This window comes from Pomacea canaliculata, linkage group LG6 (genome assembly GCF_003073045.1).
Source record: "Pomacea canaliculata isolate SZHN2017 linkage group LG6, ASM307304v1, whole genome shotgun sequence".
NCBI lineage: Eukaryota > Metazoa > Mollusca > Gastropoda > Architaenioglossa > Ampullariidae > Pomacea > Pomacea canaliculata.
In genome coordinates this window covers 10,343,323-10,350,589 of record NC_037595.1, presented here as the reverse complement: position 1 = coordinate 10,350,589, position 7,267 = coordinate 10,343,323, and positions in this window count along the sequence as shown.

Below are 7,267 nucleotides of genomic sequence, written 5' to 3'. Positions count from 1 at the left end.
AGTTCTCGTTTGCGCGAGTGCACGAATATATATTCATATAGATGGCTGGCATCGCGCTCGGCACTTTTAAAGACCTACTCGATTGGTCCTAGTTATAAACAGATTCTAAAAGGTAGAGATTTAATCAATGAATTCCGTAAATTCATCGCCTAAAAACAGTAGTTTGTTTATTATCCAATTATTACTATTTGCACCTATTGTCCGCAAGTCCTGCAAAATCTCGCTCTCCTTTCGCGAATAACGTGTGACGTCAGAGCCGGTGGTGTCCACGCTTTCTCGGTAATCATATAATGGCCAGAAGGTAGAGCAATGCATCGAATTCATCAGACAATCTTCATTTTTCGTGCTTTAGTAGCGAAGACGAGTATGAAACGATGTTCTCCAGTCTTGAAGGTATTAAATATCACGTTTGAACCTGATGGTGAAGGTTCAATACCCAAAACACAATATCCTCAGGCAGCAGACGACGAAAAACTACTTTATATTAACGGTAAGCATTGTTAACATTCGTCAAATATTGTAAGCTACAGATGACCATTACAGTTGGTCTGTTTACTTGCATATTGTCATAAAATCCTCAAGTGTGAAAAACTACCACTGGAACTAATTCGCACGTTTGCATGGACATAGTTGCTCGTACTATGGTTGCTGACGTCAGTAACGGCCGGAGAACAACTTGCGCATGCACTTTTTTTTTAATGGAAAAGCAGAGAGATTTCCGGGAACGCTGTGGCTTATTCCTTATTTTACTGTGAACATGTTACTAATTTACTAATAACATATTGCGTCGACCGCTGTAATAATAAGGATTCAAAAGTTGCATTTGAAATACATTTATAGAGATAACTTTGGTATTTATGCAGCTACTCCGTTGTTGGACGAGGAAAGCATTCTTCTGTATAGTAGGCACGGAGCCTGGAAGATTCTTATGCGGTACATCAAAACCTTCTTCCTTCCTCGGTGAGTAACTTTCAATAGCAATGCGACAGAGTGATGTACAGGCGCAGTAAAGTTGGTTCTATATACACGAAGTTTATCCATTGTCTTCTCAACGATGAATCATTTGGGGATGTACGTACAACAAGAAGAAGTTTCTATATCTGTGCTTGGGCTTTCGACATTCGGTATCTTGTGGGCAACTTGTATCAGCCATGATTTCACCAGTACTGACGTCACACACGGTACGGGGCCAAATGGAGATTTGAACAGGCGATGACATCGTTTTATTTAATGTCTCAAGATTTCGTGTTTCTCTGCAATATCAAATTAGAGGCATTAATAAGCGATATGAGCGTGGTATGTGTCGCCAGTATTGTAGGTCTTTAAATGGCTTAAAATACCGTCTATCCATGAACATCCGTGAGGTAAAGATTGTAAACAAGTAAGCCCGGGGCGGAAACGACAGCCACCACCACCAGCACCACCACCTCCACCACCATCACCATCACCACCATAATAATAATACTGAGAGTGTTTAAGTAAACACCTGAATAAATTCAGAAAGAACGAGTGCGATTGCACACATCAATATATTTCACAACCGTTAGGTAAACAAAGCACGTTATTGTTGACTCGAGGTTTGTGGCTGGTTGACAATAACTTGACCCTGTGATAAGTGTGTGATTTATGAACATAATTGGAAATGTATTAAAAAATGTTTAAAATATTGCTCTCTCTTTTCACTTCACCAATATTGTCAAGAAACCCGCCCACGTAATTACCTATCTTACCTCTTTGTGTGTGTGCGCGCGCGTACGCGTGGGTAGGTGATCGCGCGCCATCCATCTGTTGCAGCAGCAAGGACATGAATGAAATTAAAGCACTATAGGAGTTAAGCAGTGTCGATGGCTATAAAGATCAACCCGAGGACTTTTTAAATACGATTGTATACACAACGTTGTCGGTTGCCTGCACCTCGCAAAAAGAAAGATTCATTCGCTCAGATATTAAGAATGAAGACAATAACAAACCATGGTACATAGGTAACTGTCTCATTAATAGCAAAATTGCACTCGGGTTGGTCTTTAAATAGTTCTGATGGTTGCGGGTTCTGTATTGATGGAGAGATATTAACTACTGTCGACCGTCGCGGGGAACAAAACAGTTGTAAAAACTATTAATATCGTGATCTGATTTCTGTTTTCTGCATATATCTTAATTAACTGTTCATTGGTGAACTACTTTGACCGCACTAGGGGACGTTTGGCATTTAGAGAGGACATGAAGTTATATTATTTGGTCTGTAATTGTGCTATGCTGCAATATCCAAACTCAGTTAATAATACTTGCTTGCATTGTGGTCCGAGGTTCTGTTGGAGTCAGAAAACAAAGACGTGGCATCTGGCGTTGTGTCGCAGCTGTGTCATGCACTGTAAACAATGATTATTTATATAATAAATAAACTATAAATGGTTTCTTGACGGACATCTGTAAGATAGAGATGGATCGCATTCAGTCAATTGCCAACCTAGGGCCATACAATAAATAAGGACTGATGTCGGTATCTACCGACCCATCTATTGTCACGACTCGGTGGTTTCACTTAATCTAGACGATCGATTCTCAGCTTGACACCATATTCCGAAGCACTGGTTTTTCATAGCTAATCGTGTAGGACCGCAAAATAGCAACTTAATTTTAGTCCCTTCTGTGTTATAAATATCACTTTACCTTAGCCTTATCGGAATGAAAACTCAGTTGCACACTTGCTGACCAGATAATGAGTTTGCCTGACGAGGGTAATACGCAGTTATTCGCGGGAGTTGGGTTCTTGAGTGTCCTGTGCTAGCGAGCAATATACATTCACAGAGAACAAGTATATACGCACACAAATGCACGTACACGAAGAAGTAAAAAAACAAACAAAGAAAAACAAACACCCAAAAACAGCAGCAACAAAAGTTCATGCTACTAGCTAGGATACCCCGCATCATTCGGGTAAGTATCTCTTTCAGTTATAATGGCATCGTCACTTTTTTTGAATGAAGTTTACTAATGCGCGGCGTCAGGAAATAGTGGGCGCGAGCCTACTGTGAATAAAACAAAAGCTGAAGCAGTATAAGATGATATGATTTGCATCACTTCCACACACACCGTCAAAATTTCGTGATAGCTCCAAGTAGAAATCTTACTTTTATCGGATCATCAATCTGGAACTGGGAAAGTCACATCGCAAAATCAGAACCTCGGGGTGAGAAGAACTGCACATTCACCCGTTTTTAGATGCTCTGCACGGAAAATCGGGCCGTAAAATGAATCGCAACATAATGATGATAGATATAAACTGTTCTACACGTCTACCGTTTTCGCACTTTTAAATGTTCGCTGATAGCTATCAAGCTGCAGTTAATTTTAGTATCCTTTAAGCCGCAGGTGTAGGTTACGTTACAAAAAATGGAAGGAAGGAAAAGTGAAACAATGAAATCATCGATGTGTCGCAGATCCTTTCAATCAGATACATCACACCTGTCGTTTAAAAGACCGACTGAAACCAGGTGAATGATAAGTCGTTAAATGTTGGACACCTGCTGGGCGCAAACATTAATTTATGACCAGCTGGGCAAGGGGTGTGTGAGGGTGTTTGTGATGGGGCATTAGGGTAGATGGTTAACGTGAGGTAATCAGCTAAACTATGAGAATATATTCGTTTGTTAACCATTTCCATCCTAATATTTGCACAGTCAAAACAATCTCACCTTTGAATCAAAAAGTCACAGAAGGTGTGAAAGCTCTTGGACAGTAAAAAAAAAACAAAACCAACCTAAAGCCCAAAAAATAAATAAAAACCTGTGTGGCCGCCATTTGCTGCTATGTCATATTCAGTGCATCTTTCTCGTATAGAATGAGCAAGTGTTACTAGAGTCGTTTTAGGGTGGGCCAGCCACTCCTGCTACAGGAATTGGCAGTTGGGCCACGTTTACTGACTTGTGGATGGTTGGCCAGAAGCGGCGTCCCACGATGTTCAACGCGTCCATGATGGGAGTCAAGTGGTGATGGCCAGTCACGCCGCTCACTTTTCTGCTTCTGCTGCAAGAAGTCGGTTACTAAATGAAATTGAATGTTGTTATCAATGGAAGCTGGACCTACGGCCGGTAAAGCTGGCTTGATTTGAGGCTGTAGAATCTCGTTTCTACGCCGGATGACGAGATAAGGAGGGGTTATATCCTGAATTCGAATCACCCCTCTGACCCCCAGGGAGCTGCTGTCATGTCGATCGTGCTCCCTGACGTAGACAACGAAGAATCGCTCTCACGGGACGCTGCCACGCTTTCTGCCATCGCTGTGAGCATGCTGAACTCATCTGCAAAGAGCACTGAGCCCGACTGTTCCTCCAACACTGATGACGTCTGCACCACTGCACACGAGGAGTGCCTGGGTCACGTGCACACGGACGCCAACAGTTTTGCTACTCTATACTGCTGAGGGCGATTGTGGATGACCTGCTGGCTGATGCTGACACGTGTGCGATACTCAGGTCTGTTCTGTAGTGATGGTCAGCAGAATTGTCTGCGTTATGAACTGGCCATTGTGGTCTCTCGTCACTCCGGGATGTCCACACGAGGACCTTGTTCAGCTCTGCCCGTTGTCGGAAATCGTTACAACAATCGCTGAATGAAACAATTGTTTCCTGCGTACCCCTCTAAGCTGTTGAAATATACTGGATATCTCGAGCTGAAGCTTTCCCACAACCCGGCCACAATCCATCGAAATCAAATGTCTTCTTGCCGGGATTTTCGTTTTAGGAACGTTTTCACCCTATTTAAATGCCCTTTCCAGCTCAGTAGCCAGTGAATAGTGCTCCCGCTCCTCCTGGCTGCACGGACAAATGTAAACTTTGTTCGTTGGAATGTCTGATTCACAGTACATTCTTTAGTTTATTTTCCCATCTTTTCATTGCATATTTAAAAAAGCAATGTGGGACTCAGACAAATGCAGTAAGAGCAAACCAAGTAGGAGTCATTGAAGTAAAGTGTTCAGTCACGCTTAACGGTTTTCAGTCCGTTCCACAGTGCCTTACTTTACTTCAGGATACTATTTATGCTGCGTATACTAAAAGTGCACCTGGTCTTTAACTTATTGTGAGTAGTACACGATTCATAGCATAGCCACATGCTACGGCCACTGTTTGAACGGCCTCCATAACTTTGCAGCGATAGCGAGGTCGTACCACTCACCATTCCTAGGCATAGTTCTACTTTTTTGTTCTTGCGAAGATCTCGCTGATTGATGATGATCATCATCATCGCAACGACAACACCGAGGGTAATGATGGACGCTGATAATGTTAGATGAGTGAAGATTGACCTCTCTGCAAGCCCCGTTTTATGTTGCCTGAAGGCTTTGTTAAAGTACTCGTGTACTTCCACGTCTACAAACAGCACCATTCACAAAAAGAAAACTACAAAAGTGGCTTTGGTGTGAATATTCAACTTTGTCAATGACAGCCAGTAGGGAAGCCGGGATCATATAATAATCAGGTGTTCGTGTGTAAAAACGTGACGACACTATTTGGGCCTCTTTCTGCGCATGGGGATATTTAAAGGAGCACATCTCGAGAAAAAAGATTTGGCAAAAAAGCAAAGAGCTTTACCCTATCAAAACAAACAAAAACTGGCAAGAGTAGTCCTTTAACCTATTAATAATGAATCTGCTCAAGAACTCTGTCCACGTAGCCTCACACGAGTGTACGCACCTTTGGCTTTTGTGGGTTGGAGGGTGGGATAGTGAAGGTGGGTGGCGGTAGTTAGGGGTAAGGGGCTTGGCTATATATGGATCTCGGATCTCGAGGCGTCGAAAGTGTCTAGGACAGGTGTTTGACAAGATGGTAATTGTATATTGTTCAAACCAGTGAGTCGGTTGATTGCGAGTATAGTCAGGGATCCCACCTCCGTGATTCAACAAACACCCCAACCCTCAACTCTCTCTCTTTGGTCAGCAGTGGTGCGCATGCTCAAGGGAAGGGCGATATGGCACGTGACCTGACCCTGACCCACGCAGATGCTACGAGATGTCACGTGCCCCGGGTAGTGCGGTCGTCATCTGCAGCAGATGAGTTCACGCCATGGTTAAACACTGGCACGCTCTTCCCTCTCCTTCATCTCACCCAACCTCCATCACCTCAACACGCAAACATGATGGCTCATCCTGGCTTAGTCCTATCTTTCAAGGCTGGTAAACTGTGTTGCATTGCATCTTTTGCAAGTAAACAAATTAAACAAGCGTTGCCCCACGCCCTAATTCTTTCCACCACCACAACTGCCTATATACATATAGTTGACCTAGTCCTAGAGGTAACACCGTGCCTAGGTATTGCAAAATCAAGTTTTTTAAATTTATGCTTCATGCAAGCCTTACAATCAGAATGATTACACGGAAACAAGAAAAAGAAATTACTAACAAAAAAAGTTTCTTACATGAATGGCGAGTTTCTATGTTTACACATCATTGTTTTTAGAGATTTTATTGGAGATAATAATTTTACAAGAATTTCTTCGTTACTCACGCAGCTCAAATACCTGGAAAAAAGCGCGTAAAGACACAAAAGGCAATGACACCTGCTGCTTTTACAGAGTAGTTCAAATGGAGAGAAATGAAGACTGGAGTTCCCATCTTTGATGGCACCAGCTGTCTTTATAGCAATAGTTCAAAGGGAGCGCAATTATTGTAGTTCCCATCTTTGATAACACGAGGTGCTTTCATAGCAGTAATTCAAAGGGAGAGAAACGAAGACTCGAGTTACAATCTTTCATGGCACCAGCTGTCTTTATAGCAGTCATTCCAAGTACACCTTCCACAATAAATCATATCCATCGACTTCATAAAACCAGCTTTCCTTTCTTATCCAAAGATACTGGCGAAAATCCTCCTTCATCAGCTGCTACATGATTTCGACACTTACAGTCTCCTGGAACCATTTCAGTCGGCTTATCATCACCTCCACTCGACCGAAACTGCTCTGGTCCGGGTGGTGAAGGACTTAGATGCTTTCGACCACGGTCCAATATCAGTCCTGTCTGTGATCCATCTGTTCACTACTTTCGTCACTTTAGACGATCACATTCTCCTCAAGCGGTTTCACACTGCCTTCGTCTCCATCACTCACTTTCTCCGGATCCACCATCACTTTCTCCCAGTCTGTCAGAAATCTTATTTTCGACACGTCATTGTCCCTCGAGAATTATGTCAATTCAGTTTGCCAATCCATCTTTCTCGAACTGCTCGGGATCAGCCGCATCAGACATCTCTGTGTTGCCTCCACCGAGCAGCT